We start from the raw sequence: 24,489 nt of genomic DNA on the forward strand, positions 1-24,489 counted from the left end.
GGATGTCTCTTTCATAGCTGAAGCAAAACACTAATGCTCGGTTAACGTAGCAAAAACACTGTTTTGTTAAACACACTATATTTAGAGAAAAATTACTGTCAAATCAGGAGTGTAAACACTAACGCATGCTAAATCATGATTTTGCGATCTGACACATTTTGCAACACAATGACATAAAATTGTGCAGCTAGTTTCCATTTGCATGCATGCAATTGCTTTTGGCTGCTGTGACTTTACACTTTTACGTAAATACCATCTTTGCATGTGAAACAAGTCCTCAAACAAGGCCTGCATGTCTGCTGTCACATCCAAAATAGTTTTTAACCCCATCCTCATTCAAAAACAGAACACTGTCAGAAAGATGTGCAAAAATTATGAGGGGCACAACAGCTTGTCACAAGGGCAATACCAGCCCGATCTCATCCCAAGGCGTCATACACTGACGCTTTTGACATTTCGTCTACATCCAACGCACATGGCACCCTTTAGCGTCAATATGAGACACAGATAGATATGGGCCAGAAGGCGCCTCCTAGCGGTCTAACCCTAACCCTACCCCAGACCTAAACCTACCCATAACCGAACAAAGCTCTGTGCGTGTCATATTGACGCTAAAGGGTGCCATGTGCGTTGGATGTAGACGAAATGTCAAAAGCGTCAGTATATGACGCCCTAGGATGAGAATGCGTTGGCAATACCCTTAAAATGACAACTTTGTACCTTATTTACCCCTAAAAAGTTCATAGTAGTACCTGAGTATACATATTAGTACTTTGGACCTTTTAGGGGCAAATAAGGTACAAAGCTGTCATTATAATGATAGAGCTATTACACCCATACTTTTTCTGACAGGGCATGTTTGCAATGCCTACATATATCACAAAATAATGCATGCTGAGACATGCCACTGTAAAGCACAGGCTGATTTATAACGCAGAGCTGGAAATAGTACAATGTTTGGCAAACTTTTCCTCATTTTATGCTGAATTATTTCCTCTATTGTTTAAGAATAATAGTATCTCTATCCTTCTTCCTGCGCATTACCTCACCATGACTGGACACACCAAAAAAGGTCAATGACGTGTAAGTGTGGTCATGTGTGACCGTCTCAGACTAACGTTTCAAATTTCAAATTTTTCACAGCTCTAATTGAATTAATACTCTTTTTCGGACTGGGAGGACATCAGGGCTGAACTCGTCTCTTACCTCAACAGTTCAAGGAACATTTGATTCCTCATAATATGACCCCTTTAAATCTCATTGGGCCAAGCACTTTACAACACTGTCCAAAAACTTAGTTGCTCAATGTGGTCAATTTTAGGTCATAGGGCATTGAACACCTCAGGCTGTATTACGCCATATGAAGCAGAATGGTTTTGTTTGAATGTTAAATCAATCCAAATATGATGACTCCAGAGAGATGAAAAAATGAATGAACGTTCTGTTCTGCAAAAACAATAATGGTGGGCATCAGAAACACAATAAATCACCACCTGCTGTTCACAAATGTCTCTCAACAGCAGACAATATTTTATATGAACTACCTGATTTTTATTTGATTTACAAGATTCCCTGTGGAGAGTCAGGAATAGTACAGGCCTAAGGAACAGAGCGTAAACATTACGCAGGAAGTTGGGAAAGCCCCTGAAAATGTGTGCATTAGCATAGCGTGTTTATGTTTGAGTTGGTAGGGCAGGCCAAAGTAAACACAAGGGTTTCTGACACGGTAAGCAGACACATTTAAAACAGACGTTTCAAATAGCAAACGTCCCATTAGTGTCTACCAAAGTGCTCATCAACACACATCTGAAGATGTATTGGCACAAATGGCGTTTTTCTTCAAAGGTGCCGTGGCTCGTCCAATCAGAATTCAAGATTCATTGAATTTAATTGTACTATCTGTTATGAAAACACCAAAATAACAAAACACAGCGTTGCACGTATCTTTCATAGAAAAGGCAATACCAGAATGCATTAAGACAAAAACAAATAATCCAAAATGGTAGTTTTTCTCTCTCTTCTTTCCATTCGTATCGGTTTCGACCTGAAAGGACTTTTATGCAGTGGATTGAGAGGAATATTATGAATCTAAAATGACTTTTAATGGGATAATTTCAAACTAATTCAAACAGTAAATAGGGCCATGGGCCTTGAAGGCTCAAATCAGTCGACCAACTCACACGCACAGACATCGACCGAGACACAATGTTGATATTTCAAGGTTTCACAACTGTCCACCTCTTTAACCATAACGGCTTTATCAAACCTCTCTGTAATTCCTGAATACTGCAATGCATAGTCTCCCAGGTAATAGCCTAATTCATAGTTAACAAACATTATCGCCCAGTGAGTGATATATAAGTTGAATATTGTACATCCAACTTTACCTGTACATACAATACACTCATGTAAATCAATATTATATAGCAAATCTCGACAGCATGATTGATATCATTGCAAAATATAAACTATATAATTTATTGCACAGCTTTATATATAAAAAGTTGGCTGCAACTTAAGTATATCAAACTTTATCTGCATAGTGTATACTCACATAAAGCTATATATTTTATATATATATATATATATATATATATATATATATATATATATATATATATATATATATATATATATATATATATATATACACATATATATACACATACACACACACACACATACACACAGTATGAATTATGAGTTGCAGAGAGCATAAAACTTCTGAATTTTTCTTATTTATTTATTAAATGCTAAACACTTAATGTTGTGCCTATGCAACCTATGCATACCTATGTCCCCTTTATGTTAAATGTAATGTCTGAGTCCTGAACCAAAACCTGCTGAGAACCAGTTCTCTTCGTACCTTTCTAAATAAGTTCCCAAATCGGAATATTCCAGATGCATTTATTCAAGTCAAAGGAACTTAAACTGTACATTAGTGAGATGAAAGGGACACACGTGGCAGCGGTTTTGCTGTCAGCTGAATTTAAATGACAAAGAGCTTCATGGAAACATCTGACAGCATGCATGCATTGTGTGACTTGTTTTGTTGACATGAGAGGCTTGCATGTAAACATGCGACCGGGCTGCAGAGACAAAAGCTGACATGTTGACTGACTACTTTTGATGCTGTTTTTTTGGGTGGAATCTGTGGAATGGACTTTTCACCGCTGGAAAGATGAATGTGTATTTAAATTGGGTCATTTATGTAGTAGAAATGTGAAATTATTTTAGAAGTTGGTGCCTTCTAGACTGAGAAAAGCCAGAAAATGTATTTTTGGCTCATGTGGATGAAAGACAACAACTCCCAGAATGCACTTGCTTCGCTGCCCTACGAGGACTCCCAAGCCACGCCTCCCGGTTACAGAGGGCCGTATCGGAAGAAATGATACAGCTAGGCTACTAGTCGACTCGAAACTGAAAAGATGGCGTTTTATCGTGAGATCCCCCTATGGGCGGGTTGAAGACATGCGGAACGAGCTCCTCCTACTGGCTGGAGTCTCTCGCCTCTGGACAAAAAAGCCTCAGATGACGATAAATGACGATTTTTGCTTCATCAGAGGTTTTTTCCCAGACACACAATACAGAAATCTCTCATCTCAGGGGGACATGAGGGAGGGAAGCACGGTCATTCCAAAATACTACCGGGTTTCTACTGATACAAAGCTTAATGCTAATCGGTGAAGTATCCCTTTAAGCACAGCTGTGAATCTGAAAGTATAAGCAAATGATTGATGTCTGGGCCTGTATATGACTATGAGAGGCTGATCACAGTGAGTGGATCTGGAGACTATTTGACAACCATCTCCGAACAGTGAATGACACACCGGCGTGTCGGAGCTTGACTGAAGGAAGGCCTTTTCCTGTGACACATCGCTTGAGATCTAAACTCATTCATCATCAGCACAGATAGCTATCATTAAACCACCACATATCTTCAGTAAACTACAGCTCTCAGACAAACGCATGCGTGCTTTGCTCACAATGGAGGCAAAAAAACGGATCTTTTGGAGTAACGAACTTAAAAATCTGCTTTTTTGTAACTTGAACTGAAAAACATCACATGAAATCAGATTTGTCAAGTTAGTAAAAAATGTGTTTACAAACTTGATGCGAACCACATTTGTATACTGAATGCTTTTAAATCCAGTTACAAGCTGATGGATTTTAGGTTGGTTTTTTGTCATGTAAAATACAACATAGACTACAAAAGTTTGGGGTCGGTAAGATTTCTTAATGTTTTTTTTTTAAACAAGTCTCTTATACAGTAAAAACAGTAACAGTGTGAAATATTATCATCATTTATCAACTGTTTTATATTTGCATTTTTTTTTAATCTAATTTATTCCTGTGATTCAATGTCTTCAGTGTCGCATGATCCTTCAGAAATCATTCTAATATGCTGATTTGCAGAAGAAACATTTATTATTATCACTGTTGAAATAGCTGAGCCGTTTAATATTTTTGTGGAAACCATGACAATTTTTAGTGCAAACACCATCTTATAAACTGTTGGAGAAAGCAACTGTAATCAATTAAGTCGGGTTAACAGCATGATGTCATTAAAAACTGACTTAATGACCAGCAGAGTGAAGAGAAACATGACTAATGTCTCAGTGAATGCTTGCACACATAATTTAATTCATTAATAAGCCAAACCCGCAATGTCTCAATGCATAAACTCAAGAGACATTTGGTCACACAAGGGCACTTCAGATCGCACCTCAACTCTAATATATATTCAAAACACCTGTTGTGGGGGGGGGGAAATATCTGAACAACATGTGCATGTGAGTCCTCAAAACAAGAGCGAGGCAAGGCACAGGCCGCCATGCGTTCACCATACAGATCCTAACGCTGGGTAATCTGCATTATCACAGTGACGACTCAACACACACTACATTTTTAGCCTATCTCGGATCATCAGACATCAGTAAACTAAGGTCGTAAGGCTCATTACTGGAATATTTGAAATACCAGAACAGACCCCATCCCCCCCACTGATCTGGCTCAACATGTGAATACATTTCCCCCCAAACTGAAGTATGTAAATGATGAAAACTCTCTTATATTTGAGCTTTTTCTCGTCTAGATTCCAGCCTACTCTGGACATCTACTAACTTTCATCCTTGGATGCTTTTAAAAGCTATGGATGGCATTCACAAATCACAATACAACAAAAATACTGTTTACCAACAAACATTTAGCAACTACATGTCTATGTTCTTCAGGAATTCTAGAACAGAGCCTCTTCATTTTCATACTCCATTAAAATTGAGCTAAAAATATCCCCCCAAAAACATACTGTGATGCTGAAAAAAGCCTGTCTACAAAATATTATTTGAGATTACCATTAGGATCAATGGATAAACTTAGAATTGTTGTTGCAAATAGCTGATTTTAGCCTTTAAAGCGCAAATGCATTGACAAATATAAGACCAAATACATCCCAGTCTCAGCAACACCAACTCAGCAATTAAAATGTTTTATTATATACATCTTGGCATTACTTTGAAATCTGATTTACTTTTAAATGCCATATTTCTCATTATTAATAATACAATTTTAAACAGGTCATTAGAGCCGTAGCGCTGCTCACATGCATCAAGTGCTGGTTTACCGTTGTGTATTGTCACAGTAATTTCATCTATTTGGTGTGATATTCACACACAAGCTTAAAACGCGTGGCATGGGCAGTGGAAAACGCAATATGTAGCTGTTATTGAGGAGATAAACATGGCAGATTGTGTACAGGCTTTGTTAATAGGGCAGATTTCGGCACCAGTCGGGGGCGGGGCTTGTGAAGGAAAAGCGAACGACTCATTTTGAGACACCGTTTATGATTCATAGGGAACATAAAAAGGAGCGGGTTGATTTTTACCGTTGTAGGGTGGTTGTGTACACACACTGCCAACACACATTTATGTTCAAACACCATGTAAAAGTGAATTTTGCATAACGGGTGCCCTTTAAAGAACTTAATGGGCAAGAAAGCCATCAAGTTTCATAAATACAGAAAGTTGTGAGTATGAGATGGGTTTTAACAGTGTCATTGGTTTAAATTTAACTATATAAAAACCACTGATCACCATTAAACGTCTGAAAATTGTAATATAAATAATATGTAATACACTATTAAAAATAAATAAAGTTTGTGATTCCTGAAGGATCATGTGACACTGAAGACTGGAGCAATGGCTGCTGAAAATTCAGCTTTAAATCACAGGAATAAATTTCATTTAACATATTTTCACATAGAAAACAAGTTGTTTAAAATTGTAATAACATTTCACAACATTACTGATTTTACTGTAATTTTGATTAAATAAATAGAGCCTAATTAATAAATGAAAATAAATAACCTAACCATTAACCATTAACACCCATTCAAACCTGAAATAAGCATTAATTACATCACCTTTAGTCCTTTAATCACTCTAAACTCATCAAGGTGAGAGAGAGGTGTGTGTGTGTGTGTGTGTGTGTGTGTGTGTGTGTGTGTGTGTGTGTGTGTGTGAGAGTGTGAGAGAGAGAGAGAGAGAGAGAGAGAGAGAGAGAGAGAGAGAGAGAGAGAGACAAACACAAAAACTATTTTACTTTCATAGGTTTATGACTTCCTACCATTCAGAACTAAAACACAGAGGCAATGAGTCATTTGATAATATTATCAGCTAAGCAGGCATTAAGTGTCTGCCGCCCATTTCCAACAACTTTATTAAATGCTGTGTGGTCCTGTGGGCGGCTGAGAGCCAGCTACAGTAGCCTAATTAATGTTTACAATACTTACTCAGCAAAGACCACTTGCGTTATTAAAGCGCTCAGGGAGAGTGCGGCTATCTGGGGTCACCTGAAATCACTAATACATGTATTATACTGGGAAACAACAGCATGTAGAAGTAGCTCAGGGGGAACCGACACTCAGACTGCTCGAATTCCTCGCATTCTGCATTACTGCAGCTGCCATGCGAGGAGCGACAGATGCAATGCTTTGAGGAATTTCATTATCCGAAGGATCAGGCTAACTGTAGTCTGAGATTGTTGGGAGAATGTTTCAAAAGCGTGCATGTTTGCCGAGTAAATCTGGGACAAATGAGCGGGGGTTTCCTTGCGTCCTACTTGGGCATTGTGACGGGCTGCTTCCAGGTTTGGCCCTTTGGGGAAAAGGTGGGTTTGTGTTGTAAGAACTGAACAATATCCAAAAGACACCTTCCTGATTCACAGCGGACTCCATCCGGGATATTTTAGGAACAATGCAGTTTAACTTTAGCGCTTTACTTCATAAACTTCAGACAAACTTTGCAACCCAACAACACACAATTATATAAAAGTCCAGTTACTTATTTTCCAGGTAAATCCAAAACACACACTTAAGGTACGGTCGTGTGACTGGTTTCACGAGTTAGTGTAAACAAGGTAGAATAAACCAACACATTTTGCCCTGAGTGACATGAACATGCATGAACAAGACCTGCAAAAGGATTTGCATTACAGTTACCTGCCCTACAGGTACAACACAAGGACAGTCATTCATTAAACCTAGATTCTGACACCGTTGTTTCTTACCTCCTGTGCTGCAGTGTGAAATTCCTCTTTTAAGTCACCTCACATGTCCCATTGACCCACACAGTCAGTCAGTGAACGCATAAGACACGACTAGAGAAAGATTCTGCCCAAAAGTGGCAGGCCCACCTTAAGGCCACGCCCCTTTATGACATCAGACTCCTCATTGGCCTGTCAGACAAACCTCTGCTATGAAAGTGTGTGTGTGTTAAAGTCAAGCCGAGCAGCTGATCATGGCCAAAGATGTGTAATCAGCTTTGTCTCCACTCTGTAAACTCAAAGGCTGGTGGGTAACAGAATGGCATTGGCCATTCAGTGATTGATGAAATGCCATTGCGCTAATGCAATCAAGTCTTATCGCTTTCAGCTATGTTTGCTTTGCTGTTATCAAACCACGACGCAAGCATGCACACTTGAGTACGCTGAGGTCGATGGAAACGGCACACTGCAAGGACGGAGAGAGAGTCGTGAGAAAAAAGTTAAGAAAAGAAGGTTTGCTGCAGATGTAAGCATTCATTGAAAGGCGGCTCCCCGGTTTCCTACATTTTTATATAATTTCAGCATGATCCAGCTCTTTCCACACCCTCAAAAACTGACCTTACTCATTCCTATCCATCAAACGAACCACTTAGGCTTTCTCTATGTATGCAAACTTACAAGAATGCAAGCAGGCGTCCATTAAAAAAAGTTTCTTGCAAACTTTGACCTGCAAATACAATGCAAACATATTTTAGCACAAAGAATACAGAATGAATAAATGATAAAGCTGAACAATTTGTGGGAAAGTGGAATATATTTTTTACTTTACATTTCAAATTCATTATTGACATTTTATAGGTATTTCTTTTATTAAAAACAGAAGCTCTAGAGTGTGACATAAAACCCTATTGACCATATGTGCTCTCCAGATATCCGATATCAGTAATGCTTGTGTGTGTGTGTGTGTGTGTGCGTGTATGTGAGTGAGTGCAAGTGAATGTGTGCAAGTGTGTGTGTGTGTGAGACGGCACTAAATGACTGGTCGGAAAGCAACGTGTAGTCTAACATGTTTCTTGTCCACGACACGACAAGATTTTAGGAGTCAAAATCGTGTAATCTGACACAGTGACTATCGTAACAGACAAAACAATCATGTAATCTGAACCAGGCATAACAGCACCAGCTATTAAACAAAATGTATATATCAGTCAATCACTAATTTTATACATTTATATGTATTATTTGTCATAGAGAATGACTTCATACACTGCTGTCCATAATCATTGCAAGATCTGAAGTCCTTTCATATGTAAAGTCTAGTGCAACACACTTTTCATCAGTTTAACCCAGACTTAGAGATCACTTGAGCAACGACAAAAGAGCAGAAGCATAATACAGAAGTATTTGCTCACATTCTTGCTCAGGCATGTCAGGGCCCAAAGGTTCAATTAAACCTGCTAGAAGAAAAACAACTGCTCTTTTCCATCGCCTGTGATCTTGCTATTATCTAGGCTTTTCCTTGAGAGATGGACCTAATTATGTGATCCCTCAAGACACCACATCAGCTTCAACACGCTCTGGGCGGCGAGCCGATAACAGCTGATTCAATCGGTGGCCGAATGCAAATGATTGATTAAGCATCGGCTCGCTTGTGCTGCGGAGAAAACATGTGACCTTTTCTGGGAATTCTGATGCAATGAGAATCTGATTAAAATTATTAGACCTTCTGAATCATTTCAATTCCTGTCATCACATCACAAACATGCTTTTGCAAAGATTCTTGTAACGTGTTTCATGGCCCTCGAATGAGAGTAAAGCAAGTGTGGGAACTTCGGATGGAAAAACTCAGCCAACCAATGTGCATTTCATCAGGTGCAGGGAGTTCATGAAGTGTCCAGATGAAGAGAGTCACTCCTGACAGACTCGCAAATGGCATAATAATGAGAACTGGATCATCTTCCCCCCCAACACACAGATGTGATTCATGTGGTCGTCTGTCTACCAGATTCAGCTCTTTATCATGAGACTCGTTCACAAACAGAAGCCTGCAGTGACGCCAAACCAGACTGTTGCGTAGGAAGAAGCAGATTGTTTGGCCAAATCTCCAGATTTCACTTAATGAGATAAACTGGCACAATATTACAAACAATTTTGCGTTGGCCCAGCTGTCAGTTCTCAGCTCCAAACAAAGGCTTTCACAAGCACAATTGTGGTTAGGTGATGGAGAAAAGCTGTTGCAACCAATCAAAATCTAAAGGGGAGTCACTAATCTCAGGTTTACAGGTGAAAAGTGTCATTTCTGCACCACTATCATCACTGAACAGAATAATAAAAAGCTACTGTACTTGAAAAGTAGTGCACAAATTGTATAGACTACAGTTATGGTACTTTTGTTACCAATGGAGCAAGTGGATTTAAGCATCACAACATTATAATGAACCGTATGCAAAATGAGTATTCATTTTGAGATGTGCTAAAAGATTACATTGTAATTTATGTTAACGTTAAATGTAATTGATTAAATTATTAGAGAACTTTAAGTGACCGGTAGTGATGTAAGGGCTCAGTGAATTAGTGATTAAAGACTTAAAGGGCTAGTTTACCCAAAATTTTTAATTCTGTCACTCACCTTCATGTCGTTCCAAACCTGTATAAAAACTTTCTTTCCTCTGTGCAACACCGAAAAGAAGATATTTTGAAGAACACTGGACTGCAATTTTACTGTAAAACAAACAAACAAAAAAAACTTTTCTTCCACAGAAGAAAAAAGTCGTTCAGTTTTGGAACATCATGAAGGGTGAGTCAATGATGACAGAAATGTCATTTTAGGTGAACATTCAGTCTGTTTCTCATGCAAAGCTAGAATATGACTTTTGAAGACATGCAATATAGGCAAAAAAATTAAATAAAATATGGAGATAAAAAAAACACACACACACACACACACACACACACACACACACACACAAAGGAAAGGAAGTCATACAGATTTGGAACAACATAATGGGTGAGTATTTAATTGCTGGATATTCATTTACTGCTTTCAAGTCAAGTCCAAATTATTAAGTTAAGCGCGTTTCACATTACAACTCATTTTTAAAGCAGCTTTAGAAAGTCATGCTGTTATGTCTATCATGCCTTTACCATAGAGCAAGTTTTAGGGCTGGGCGATATAATATTTTTGATATATTGCATCATAGTCTATTGTGGCATCCTTGTGAAAATAATGCATTACAACTTTAATTTAATTAGGGATAATTCAATTAGATAATTATACTTTTTTTTGTGAGAGCTTTTCATTTTTGCGATTACTTTGCAGTAAAATGGCGAATTATATTATTTTTGACATTTTGTTGTTGATTGTTTTGTTGCTGTTTTTTAAATTTTGCATTGAATTCAGCGATCGTGGAATAGAGAAACACTGGAGGGATTGTATAGAGTTGTCTGTCACACATATCTGTGCCACAGTGACTCAAGTGACTCAGACCACTCAAAGGACAAATTTAAATATTGCATTGTTCTTCATATAAAAAGTTCAGTTTTCACTAGCAGGAGGGAACTTCAGGAAGGCAGAAGGGTTAAAAGTGCCTGAAATAATCAGTTATGGAAAGTGGACAAAGGGTGAGGCCCCAAAAATTCCAATCATATGCTTTAAGAGATTACTGCCTCAGTCACGCAGTATATGCATGCTCAAACCTGATCCATAATCCCGAGTCTGCTGAAAACAACTCCATCCTGCCTTAGTTTACAGAGCTTTCTGATGTCAAAAATCATTGTTTGGCCAGTGGAAAGTTTTATTCAGCGCGCTCCATTGACGCGGTGCATTAGAAAGGCAGGAAGAGCGACTGACCTTCAGATCACAGTTTACCGTGATTCTGCAGTTTCCTCACACTCACGACGAGGGAGATCAGTGGAGCCCGACCACGAGAGAAGTTTTCTTTCTTTCTTTTTTTCTTTTTTTGCATGGCTCTCCAGCACCCCCAGACCTCGTTGGAGCGAGATGTCAATCGTGCCAGTTTTCCTTTGCCCTTATAAAAACAGAGGGAATGCTAAAAATGCTTACCGTTGACAGCTACTCCCTGCAGATCTGCTGAAAAGGTGTGATGACCATGAATGAAAGCATTATGTGAGCTACACTTTAAGGTTTTTCCACACATAATAACAGTTCTATTTAGAACCATATCGTCCTGAAGAACTCTTTTACGGTAAAATGGTTCTTAGAGTTCTTTATTCTCGCCTAATTGTTTTTGTTTTTTAAATCTGTAACCGTCAAAAAATCCTTCCAAAGCCACAAAGCACCTTATTATTGATATTTTGGAGCTCAACCATCAAACTACACAGACTGTCAACACTCAACAGGTACTTCATATCCTTATTAAAATGTCTATGAATTGTAACTGGTAGTATTGTTAAAATGAAGGGTATTTCGATATTGAATGCTCAAGTGCGTATTTGTGCGAGCACTTTGTAAAGAGTGTCAAAGGTTTCTATTTACCACATGTTTTTACAGCATTGAGCAGTGTAGCCAATCACTAACATGTCGGAGCGCATGAACGCAATGGCCAATCAAAGGTGTTTGATGAGTTAGTCAGAATCGGCTCAATACACCTGCACGCGCAAATAATTTCATTATAACCAACAAGGTATAAACACTAGGGCTGCAACATATTGAAGAAAATTGCGATATGCGATAACTCATTAAATAATGCGAGATTCGATATGCGATACGATAATGCTTAAAATGTGTCAAATAAACTTAAATTATCTTTAAAATACATTTAAAATTATATAACCTTCACCTTTTTGTGACAAGAGAACATCCCTACAGCTTCTGAAAGTGAACAGCAGTGTTTTACTGTGGCATAAGAAGTGTTATTTTAACATCAGGGTAAACCACGGGGTTTAGGGTTTCAGGTTATCCTACATTTATTTAACAACAGAAACTAAATAATCAAATGTAAAAATAAAACACTTAGTTTTCACTGTATGAATTAAATATATACTGATTCTTATTAAAGCTACAAAAGTTATTCAGCGAAAAGCAGTGAGTGATTTTCTCTTTGTCTTTTGTTCATGACCCCAGTTATTGCAAGCCGTTGCGATATGCATATCGCGATATATACATTTGTGATATTTCGATATATTGTGCAGCCCTACTAAACACGATGTAAATAAGAGATTAAATTAGCAGATTTTTTTTATTATAACGGGAGTTTTCACTCACTCACTTGCATTGCAGCAGAACTTAAAGGTATAGCGGAGGATTTTTTACTTCCGGGTGGATCACCTATACTATTGGTCCTCCTAATTGTCAATCATTCTGGTGAATCAATCAAACTTATTCAAAAAGTGGAGAGGGCGGGTCTTATCTAAAATTCGGAAAGATCCTCCGCTATACCTTTAAGTGATTGATTTCAGCTTTATACACTATTGTAAGATTCTGTATAGCACATTCAAAGTACGGTTCTATATGGAACCTTATAGAAAGGGTTCTATTTAGCACCAACAAAGGTTCTGCAATTGTTACCATCAGAAAAGCCCTAATTGACCCTTCGCAGGGAGCTTGATTGACAGGCGATCTAACCAATCATAATCCGCCATCCGCCATTTTGTCTGACAAAGCAGTCAGGAGAGATAGCAGATTAACAAAGGAGGATTTGAACTTGGAAAACGGAGTGTACTGACGCCTTTCCGCGGTTTAAAACAACATTCCTTCTTATGTTCATTCATGTTTATTTGATGCTATAAGAAGGAAGAGATGATCGGTTCACGAGCAGCTTTAACTGATGCTCTACAGCAATCTGTCAGACACATTTAAGAGCCACAAAACGGTATGTATCGTTTAAATTTCTTTTAAAAAATTACCAAATTTGAAAGGTGAAAGGCTTTGTTTAATATGTTTAACATCAAAAGTAACCGAAAAGTAACCTGGTCTGTCCTGTCTGTCAGCGTGTTGTCAGTCACTGCATGAGAACATGGTGTGGCGTGAGAGCAGCGTAGCTTGTCGGACATAGCGACAGTAACTAAGGGGGGCGGGGTCTTTGCGAAGGGTCAATTGTGTTCAGAACCGTTTTTTTAAGAGTGTTGGAAATGAAGGCTCCATGCTGCATAAACAACCATTGGAAAGACAAAACACCAGTGAGGTCTCTTTAATATTTCAATGCAATGAGATTAAATGGAGAGCACTTTTTTTTTTTTTCAAGACCCAAATTTTACATTGGACATCAAAGTAGAAAAGTGTCTGGGACGTGATGCAAAAAGAAGTGGCTTCGATTGAAAAGGGGTGTTTGATGGGCAGAGGAGGATATTCCCTACGGACAGACAAAACACAGATCCAGGGCCACAGCTGGTAATATGGTAAGAGGAGGTCGCTCACCGTAAACACAAGCTGTTTAGAGAAGGTCTGGAAAGGCCATTACCCCCAAAGCATTGTGGGATGGGAAGATAGAGGAAGAAAATAACACAGAGACTCTGTGTGAATCACATCCTCTGTGCAAGCCCTATTATTTCAAGAAAAACTAAATGTTTTCCCTGAACTATGCTTGTACTCAAACTGTTACCACATCGACGCTCACCTTATAATTAGTCAGACTACACTGGAAATAGGGGTGGGTGATGTACCAGTTGAACCTGATTCAAATGTCAATTTGAATAAAATTTGGTTAGTTAGGTAGATATTTGAGAATCTGTTCACGGGAATGCTACCGTGAGATAGGCAGTGGCCTATCATATATTTTATTTTATATAAATGTTTTTGCTATTTATTTTATTCACTATGCATTAAAATATTTGCTTACCATTGCAACAAAATGAGCTAATGTTGTTTGTCCCTTGCAAACTAAAACAAGTCAACTAAATGCATATATTAGTCCAAATAAGCAAATAATAATGCATAGTAATAAAAATAAATAAAATAATAATAATATTATATTAATGCAAATAATAAAGAACTTAATGCAACTAGGGAAATAATGATACATAGTTAACTATTAAACTACTTTAATAGTTAACCTGTAAATAGGTTCAAAAATATAAATAAATAAATATATATAAAGTTAAAATAAATACAAATGTATAATTATATAATGTTGAGAATATTTTAAAAAAATGTTACCACCTGTGTGTGTGTCTATCATTACATTTTTCACATTTTTGGAGTCATGGTGTGCCAACTTTTTTTTTTTTATGAATAAAATAAAATATAATTGCTAAATATATAAAATTAAAATAAAATTTTCATTTATTAAAATTAATAAAATAAATAAAAGTGGAAGAATGTACACTTTGAGATAAGATTATATGTTCTACTATGTTTTTATTTTCTATGCTTAATGACCTATGTTGAAGAGAGAAGCGTTGTTCACTGCATTAGTTCTCTCCTGCTTAATTCCTGTCTTTTAATGGGTTTAAATTCATGTAATGCAGTCATTATGTTCACATGGACAAATTTGTATTAACACGATTGTGATTGTATTTACATGAAGAATATCTTAATAAAAATATTTTGGCAATTTTCTTTTTATAAAATAAGTAAATAAGTGTTTGTTTTTGCTTTGTAAGAGTTTCTGCATTGCATAAGTTCTCTTCAATAGATCCTGAGTCTTCGACACAAACACGATTCATTCACACTGATCTTATGGCCCAATCAAACGGCTTATAAAAAAAGCCACAAAACAAAGCCTCAAAAGTTATAAAAGATGCAAGAGCGCATTTATATTTTTGATGTAGAATACAAATGCGAACGTCTGTGCATTCGTTTGTGCATTAAATAATAGCTGTCACAGGATAAGTATGTATTTGTGTAATTTACCATGAGCTTATAAAACCATGTGTTTATTGTGTTGTGTGTAATGGTAAATTGCAGCGTGCATTTGGGAGAAGCTTTGGCGCTTTTAACTCAATGAGAGCGAAACTGTCAAAGCCGTTGCGGTGTTGATGGTGTCCCCTCTTCCCCTTCCGCAACTTATTCCGCAAATAATACACTATTTATAAGTATAAAAAGCAATGTAACTACTATTTAAACTTATTGCAAAGAAAAAACGGCTGTTTTTACATAGTGTAAATATAATCTATTGCTACTTGCACTGCTGAAACAGGGGGTTTCGTGACCCTTTGAAGCATTGTGTTGGGTCGCCTTTTGATGTCCAAAGTAAAACAAGTTGTGATCTAACGGATCTAAGGAACATAACAAACCACTTTTGTGATAAACTAGACCACCTCATACAAGACGCTCAACAACGGTCTCTGAAAAACAAATGGAAACACCTCCATCTCACCAGGAAGCCAAAGAGACATAGGCCGAAACAAAAGGTCATAGTGTTTAACACTGCATTTACTGTATGTTCACCACTGAAGCAGCTCTCCCATGACGAGCGCAAGGGGGAGGCATGGTAAAATACAGATATAATGCTCAATTTGGGATTCAGAACTCATTGGGTGATCCATATGCGACCCGCAAATGACCCCATGCTTTACAGGTCATGCAGAGGGTCAATGTACTGCCTGATGAACTCTCACTCTTCCAGTTCACCCACGCATCTCTCCGGGTTCACATATGTCCCGACCTCGACATTCCCATCGCAGAGTCTAGATACAGAGAAAAGTCAAGGGCAAAACATCTCCTTCTCTACAGAGACCGGTCAAAACATCTGCCAAGTATTTAGATAAGCAAAGCAGAAGGGAAATGGTTCCGATCACATGCTCGCAGCCTCGCTGGGATATTTTGTACCTCTTACAAGATAAGTAGACCGGAATTAAATGCTTAGCTTCCTTGAAGACCTGTGAAATTCAAATCCACTAAACGTGTGGTAGGCTGAGATGTGCAGGAATATACAGGAGTATAAAAAGGTTGCAAGAGCTCCTTATTAGCAGAAGAGCCAACATTTACATAAAAGTAAAAAGGGAAGTATTTCCCCTGGAGTTCGAATTAAAAACTATTACACTGAATCCTTTCTTCTGAGACAAAGGGACATTGTCTGCAGAGACACACTTGCCAGAGATACACCAGCCAGTGTTTTCCTTCTTAGCCAATCACACACACAGTAGCGTCCAAAAGTCACCGGGTGGCCAAATTCTAGACTTCACAACACTGATCTTCATCACCGCTTGGGTTTGCAATGCAAGGTCAGAGATGGTAATGCATTCATGGTTTTGGCCTTGGAGTCATGATTTGGTGTGTGTGTGTGTGTGTGTGTGTGTGTGTGTGTGTGTGTGTGTGTGTGTGTGTGTGTGTGTGTGTGTGTGTGTGTGTGTGTGTGTGTGTGTTTTTTTGCACAAATTTTGTATCACACAAATGATGAAACTCAAGAATATTTGACATAGGTACAAAAATATAGTCAATAAATTTAAATAAAATCAAATATTACAAATATAATACAAATAATATAAAAAAAATAATAATAATCATAATACAAATAATAAGGCAACTAAACAAATAATCCTGCATAGCAAATAAATATTAATTAAAAAAATTAAAAAATTAAAAAAAATAGTCAAGGACTAAAAGCCACAATTTTGATTTCATGAGCATTATAAAGCATGCATGCAAATAATATGCATGATAAAAAAATGAATTAAATTTGATTTGATCGCTGTTGGACACCTACATCAGAATTAAATGAGTAAATCACATGAAGATTGTACAATAAATATATATATATGTAGACAGCAATGATTTCTAGTGAAATCTGAGTACATGACACAGGGAATAAAACGCAAGAGATTTTTATAACAAGATGGACACACTTGACAGAAGTCATTACGAGCTGGCGAGCTCAGCGGCCTGAAATCCCTGAATGACTATGATGTCTAAGTTATGCGGCAGATGGACATTTATACCTCTCATGTTACATTGAAAAATGAGGAGGAGGGGAAATTGTCGTCTTTTTCATAGTTTTATGTGCTGGAAAACAATTTGTCTTGTTATATTAAAATATTGTGTGCAATGTGGGAGCAGGTTTAAACTCGATTATTACATTGTCTGTTGAAGATGCAAGTGGTGTTTTCCCATGCACATTCACTGCCATGATGCAAGGGTGTTGCCAAGGGGTTGCTAGGGTTGTTATCAAAAAAGTAACAGCACTCCTCTCTCCAACAAATGGCACATTTTGAGGTGTCATTCATGACTGTGACATAAACAGTGGTGTGAATTGTAATACTAAGTCTGTGAAGTTTGACCAAATAATGAACCACAAATATAAGTAAAAGTGAAATTGCTTAAAGCCAACTCTGACCAAAGTCTGACTTTCTTAGTTGCATCCGTTTTCCATAATTTGCATTAAAAACAATCCATAACTCCAATTTATGTTCATATTAATTTTTTTATAACTTTTTTTTAATTATTATTAAAGAGTAATGAGATAAATAATATTAAAAATAAGAATAATACAAATCATAATGGTACAGTTTTATTATTAAATAATATTATAAACAATAATTTTTATAATTATTAAATAATAATTAAAAATATATATAATATAGCATTAAATCAATATAAAATATTATTAAAATAATAATAATACAAAATTAGTTAATAATAATAATAAAAGACTGCCATATCAGGGGTCACATCAGATTCCAAAAATAAATAATGTAAAAAAAAGTCACACATTTATCACTTCTAAAACGTCAGCAGAACCGCAAAATGCATTTATAAGCGAGGCTGACTCTGATGCAGATAGATGGATTTAATTTCAGAGTAAAGGAAAAAATGAAGTGGAAAAGTCTTCAATAGAGCATTTCTTCAAGAAATCTGTGAGCTCTTTCAGTTCCCACAGGCAGGTTCAGTGTGTTTTTATGACGTGAGGAGACGATCTCAAAGCGTAGACAGAGTTTTTGTTGTTGCTGTTGTGCCTAGTCATTAAAAAGAGTCGGTTCATAAGACTAATGTGTTTATGAATCAGAAAACACCGGCTAAAAAAAACACAATGATTCAGCTAAAAATTAGTGCCGGAAACAGTGTCAGAGAATGTGGACATTCAACTTTTAGTAACACCAAATATCATGACAACCCCAATTGTCCAATTTGTATTTTTGATGCCGATGTCTGTCCTCAAGACAAGTGTCATCTTTGTAAATGCAAGCACACATGTGCATTCTAGCAAACTCGAACACGCAACACTGACAGCTCACAGTTGCGCCAACAAATGTGTAACACTTGAGGAACTCAATGTGCATCATCTTCTGGAACGCGACATTTAAAAGGACAGCATGTCTGACGGAGAGTGTAACTCCCCGAAAAACACAAGGCACACACCAAACTAATCAATTTGGAGCATATTCCTTTTTGCTGCATTCAAAGCAGTTTACGGTCACTGCCTGCAGGCTTGACAGCAAAACAAAGAGCCCCCATTCTCCTGTGTTCTCTGGAGTCCTGCCACATGCTCTTTCAGTGCTCGGAGAAACACAGCATGGAGAAATAAAGGCCTTGTATTCTTCAGACAGGAAAGGCAGTGCGAAATCAGGAGTTCTCATGTTCCACAGAGAGAAATACTGCATTAAGTCCTCATGGAAGTGTTGAGGAGGCTGGAGTGTTAAATACAGCTGTTGAGAGAGAGAGAGAGAGAGAGAGAGAGAGAGAGAGAGAGAGAGAGAGAGAGAGAGAGAGAGCATGTGTATGTGTGGAATGTGGAGGAGTCAAGACGTATGGTATGCACAGAAGATCTATGGCGTCCACAGATACTGGCTCTGTTGCAAATCCTAGTGAGCTGTCTACGTAGGCAACATTTTAAGACATCATGCACACACAGGGTTGGGGAGTAACGGAATACATGTAACGGCGTTATGTAATCAGGATACAAAAATCCAGTAACTGTAATCCGTTACAGTTACGTCAAAAAAAAAGTAGTAATCAGATTATAGTTACATTTTGAAAAAAGTGGGGAATACTTTCAGGATTACAGTGGTTTCATTTAAAACTAAATAAGTAAGTATTTTGGCATAATACCACTATATTGAGCGCTGCTTGATTATACAGTAGTTCCTGGTTCTGTTGCCAGTAATGACTCACGTGTGCCACACGCTGGTGCATGTGCAAATAACAGCTTTCTACAATCTCCTCAGACGCAGACTGAATCACTGCTGCTAGTAGAAACGATGCTGCCTGCGGGTAAAATCGCTTTTAATTCATGGAAATTCCGCTGCTATTTTGTAGAAATTAGGTGAGTCGCTTTTTTAGTACCCAAAATGTCCTTTCTTAATCTTTTCTCACGTAACGGGAAGTTCGCTGCCTAGGTAACGTCGTAGGGGAACTCCCACTGCCAACGCCCCAAGTTCAGTCAGGCAAATTAAGAAAGATCACGGCTTTAGTCAACATGTAGGCCTATTTTAAAATAAACTAATATGTAGATTGTGTAAAAATTTTAAATGTTGTGTTTTTATTTTTTAGTTAAAAATTTGTTAAAAAATAAAACAAAATAATCTGTAATACCATACATTAGCCACTAGATGTCTGTATAGCCCTTTACATAAATATATATTCAGGCCTGCTTGTATATTTTGCAAATATTGTGCACTGGACCAAATTCTTTATAAATAAAAGTTTTGTTTTTTGTTTAAAAAAAAAATATTTCTTCTTGCTTGACTTTATTTATATACGTGACCTTGAAGTAATCCAAAAGTAATCAGTTACATTACTTTCATATTATAGTACTTGGATTACATTACTGAATACTTTTTTTATGAAGTAATTTGTAACTGTAACGGAATACATTTTTAAAGTAACACTCCCAAGCCTGTGCACACAACATAGGAAACATTAATATGCTGATATGCTGAGTTCTTCTCAGAGAAGATAATGGCAGAATACATTTTGACAAAAACACATTGCAGAAGAAGCTACACTATTCATAATAATAATAATAATAATTTAATATCGAAAAATAGCTATGAAAACCTCAATCCAACTAAAGACTGACTAGCAGTGTTGGGTAAGTTATTTTAAAAAAAGTAATTAGTTATAGTTACTAGTTACTTCTCACAAAAAGTAACTGAGTTAGTAACGGAGTTACATCATTACAAAAGTAACTAATTACCAGGGAAAGTAACTATTGCGTTACTTTAATAAAAAATAACTTGGATACCCCCAATATTAAATATGTTACATGAATGAAATGGACACTAAATAGAATAAATTATTATTATAAAACATTTTACACTAATCTACACTATTTTAATGTTGCTGTGGGACAATGTGAGAGACACCCACTGATCTATATAATGACATATATGTTTTTTTTTTTTTTTTTGAAAGAAGTCTCTTATGTTCACCAAGGCTGCATTTATTTAATTAGCAATACATTAATAACAATAATATTGTAACATATTATTACCATTTCAAATACCAGTTTTCTATTTGAATATATTCTCAAATGTAATTTATTCCTGTGATGCAAAGCTGAATTTACAGCATCATTACTCCAGTCTTCAGTGTCACATGATCCTTCAGAAATCATTCTAATATGCTGATTTTCTGCTCAAAAATTATTTATTATATTATTGTTGAAAACTGTTTTTTTTGTGGAAACTGATATTTTTTTTTCAGAATTCTTATATGAATAGAAAGTTCAAAAGAACAGCATTTACTTGAAATATAAATATTTTATTACACTATTAATGTCTTTACTGTCACTTTCAATTTAAACGTGAAGAAATGAATGTATCCTTGCTGTGGGGAAAAAAGTATTCATGTCACAAAAAAAAAAAAAAAATCTAAAATCTTACTGAACCGAACCTTTTGAATGGCAATGTATTTTTATGCAACACATTTAGGCTGCCTATGTAAAGCGTTCCAAATCAGCAATCGTGAGGTTGCATTTCAGATAGGGTGCTCCCTAAGTAGGCAGTAGACAGTAAGGTTTTTGAACAGAGCCATTGTGTTCATCCTGCTAGGCTTGTCACAACAAGATAACATACTCAAGTAAGCAAATTAAGCAAGTATTTAATGATGCTACTATGCTACAACTCACGTGTACTATATTTAAAGGGATAGTTTACTCAAGAATTCGAATATGTCAACATACATCATAACAAAAATAAAATAAAATAGCCCGTATACACACCTGTGCTTTTTTTTCTTCAGCACTAACTCTCCAATCCGAATGCATGTTTCCAGATACACACAAACACATTGCATTCTTCTATACATGCACATTTTGAGCAACATGAAGGGGACTAAATGATGACCAAACTTTCATTTTCTGGTATCTAATATGAGAAAGAGAACCATCCCTTGGCATGTGCTATCAAACGTCAAGAGTCACTTTAGCTTCAGATTGCCTCAGGCTGTAGATGTCTACATTTTCCAGACTAACCATTGTTGTAAAAGTGTTTTAGGGAGTTTTCTCTTAAAGCCAAACCTTACACGGTAAACAGGACATGTTAAATGCTGGACTATTAATCATCCTGTTGATTCTATTGAGAAAACACCCAACCTGAAACCTTTCATATCCTGCAAAGTGTTCATAAGACAAAAACAACTTCAAAGTTCAAATCACTAATCCAGACAACTAAGTCTCAGACAAAAATTCGACGTAAGACAGCCTTACAAGGAGTTTAAATCAGACAATTCATCACGATATGATATCGATTCTCTCAGTCAGAGATACGATATTTGCCGATATCTCAAAAAATTATGCGATAAGATTACGTTTCGATTCGATTCAGGGCTATATCAATTGATTTATCGATATTTAGATATTATGTGCCAAGTTTACACAACCAGTTACATTTTTACCAACTCACAAATGCAACCAAAACATATAAGATGAATGTTTAATTAAAGGGGTGGTATAATGGCCTTTTCACAAGATGTAAAATAAGTCTCTGATGTCCCCAGAGTGTGTGTGTGAAGTTTAGCTCAAAATACCCCACAGATATTTGTATATAGCATGTTAAAATGGTAACTTTTTGAAGGTGAGCAAAAACGCACCGTTTTGTGTCTGTTCCTTTAAATGCAAATGAGCTGCTGCTCCCGGCACAGGGGGCGGAGCTTCAACAGCTTGCACTCACACACACATGCACTGAAAATTTCTAAAACTTTTAGCCTTTTATGTTCAAACCGGAGTCGGACAATGATGGAGAGACTCGAGAAGAAGCGACAACATGTAGAATCCAACAGGACATTTTTGTATAGTTAGTTTATGAATTTATGTAGCTTATGTGTAGTTATCTTCTAGTCATTGATTAGCATATTCTGTCTTGATAATCTATAAATCGTGTTCCGGGGGCGGGGTTTATGTAAATTCTAGGGTTGGTGATGTCACTAACCCGGGAGGAATGTCGTGTAGTCCCTACCAGCCGTTTGTTGTAGTCCTTAAAAAGCTATTTCTTTAAAAGCAAATATCTCCCTTTGCTTTGAACTTTGAGCGTTGTAACTTTGCAGATGTTGTTTATGCTCAAACAGCAACATTACACACTAACTAAAGTTAGAAAGTGAAATCATAATCAACCACCCCCTTTAAACTCTTTGAAAATTGCACACCCTCTCCCCAATTGGGACATTTACAACAACAAAAAACTTTTTTTAGAGTGTCAAAAAGGTACCTCACATAGATATTTTACATGTGGCATCGATACATTGTATCGTTAGACGTTTGATCAATGCATCGGCTATACAAGAAAGTGTTGTAAGGCAGTTGCTATGGTGTTCTGACTGATTTCCAGAGGTTTCCTAGCCAGGTTTATTCTGGATGGGATGCTCTGATGGTATCTAGGGTGTTGCTAGGTGGATTGTAGACTATCCTGGGTGGTTTCCAGAAGTTCGTTATCAAGCCAACATAACATCACTGTTCTTATACTGTAGCTTTTCAACAGCGGATTGGATAAAACAGCTGTGTGTGTGTTGGTACAGTATATGAGTCTATGCAGAGGGAAAGCTGGAGTGTGAGAAAGTATGGAAACATCTGCAACAACACTCAAGTGCTTCCATACCCTGTCCCTAAGGTGACACTTTGTCGTCAAGGCCTGGTCCGTGCTGCACTGAGGTAGAAGTGTCTGTGTTGATCATGTGGAAATTACTACAGATCACACAAGATGACATCATAAGCGAGTAAACATTCCCGCAGTTATTCTCAACACCGAAGCTGTTCGACCAGCTTTGAATTCCAAGAACAGATGTCAAGAGTAAAAGAAGCCAAACTGCAGCAGCACACAATAGAGTCCTGCCAACACCTGCGAAGTTCCACATCTTGCTTTCATATTTGCAGAGATCAAACTTAAATTCCCCTCATTTGTCAGTCTCTTCTTTTACCATTCCGAGCTTCCAGAATATGAAACCACTGCTGAACGCGGGCACATCTGCAGTCGCTGTACGTTATTAGCAGGCCCGTATTATCTGCACTTTTTTGGGGGAGGAAATCGGCAAAACAGATTTAAATATTGTCACATGTGTTGCATGGATGTGAAAGTGCAACACTTGCATTGGTAGCTGGAAGCATTGTCAAATTAGCTACAATATTTCATAAACAAACACAGAAAATTACTTCGTTTATGACATGCATTTTCTGCGATTCAGTAGGACTGGTAATCAGTTCAGATTTCCCAATTCAATTAGGCTACGTTCAGACTGTCAGTCCAAATACGACTGAAGTCCGATCAGATTTAGCAAGTGTGAACAGCAACATAAACAAAACAAAAATCACATGAAATGCGATTTTTACAAATCAGTTTCGCGTTACATTCATATGTGGTTTGAAATCCTATTCGAATGACATTTCTGGATATCCGTTTCAGTCTGATTGCTCTGATCAGATTTCACGTGGTTTATGTGACTTTCTCACGGCATGTAAAACGTAAACATCAGACGTTGTTATAGGAAACATGCTGAAAATTAGGTTTCTGAAAATGGTAATGGCAATGTTTTGAAACCGGCAGAGACGACGGCGTGGAATAAAGCCGCTCATATCAGCCTCCTACGTTTCTGCCGCTGCCTCAGACGACGCAGTAGTCCAG

The 24,489-nt window shown here is 37.2% G+C and overlaps 1 protein-coding gene across 4 annotated transcripts in view; it reads right to left on the bottom strand.

Annotated features, from left to right (window-relative positions):
* cobll1b (cordon-bleu WH2 repeat protein-like 1b) overlaps window positions 1-24,489 on the bottom strand; it is a 54,349-nt gene that overhangs the window by 24,869 nt on the left and 4,991 nt on the right. Inside the window, exon 1 of one of the 4 annotated variants that reach the window (XM_084421699.1) lies at window positions 7,567-7,613. The exons of the other annotated variants lie outside the window; for them this stretch is intronic. The gene's annotated coding sequence lies outside the window, so the exon portion shown is untranslated. Of the gene's footprint in view, window positions 1-7,566; window positions 7,614-24,489 lie in introns of those variants that run through there. 4 annotated transcript variants of the gene reach the window in all.

This window comes from Rutilus rutilus (assembly GCF_951802725.1).
Source record: "Rutilus rutilus genome assembly, chromosome: 10".
Taxonomy (NCBI): domain Eukaryota; kingdom Metazoa; phylum Chordata; class Actinopteri; order Cypriniformes; family Leuciscidae; genus Rutilus; species Rutilus rutilus.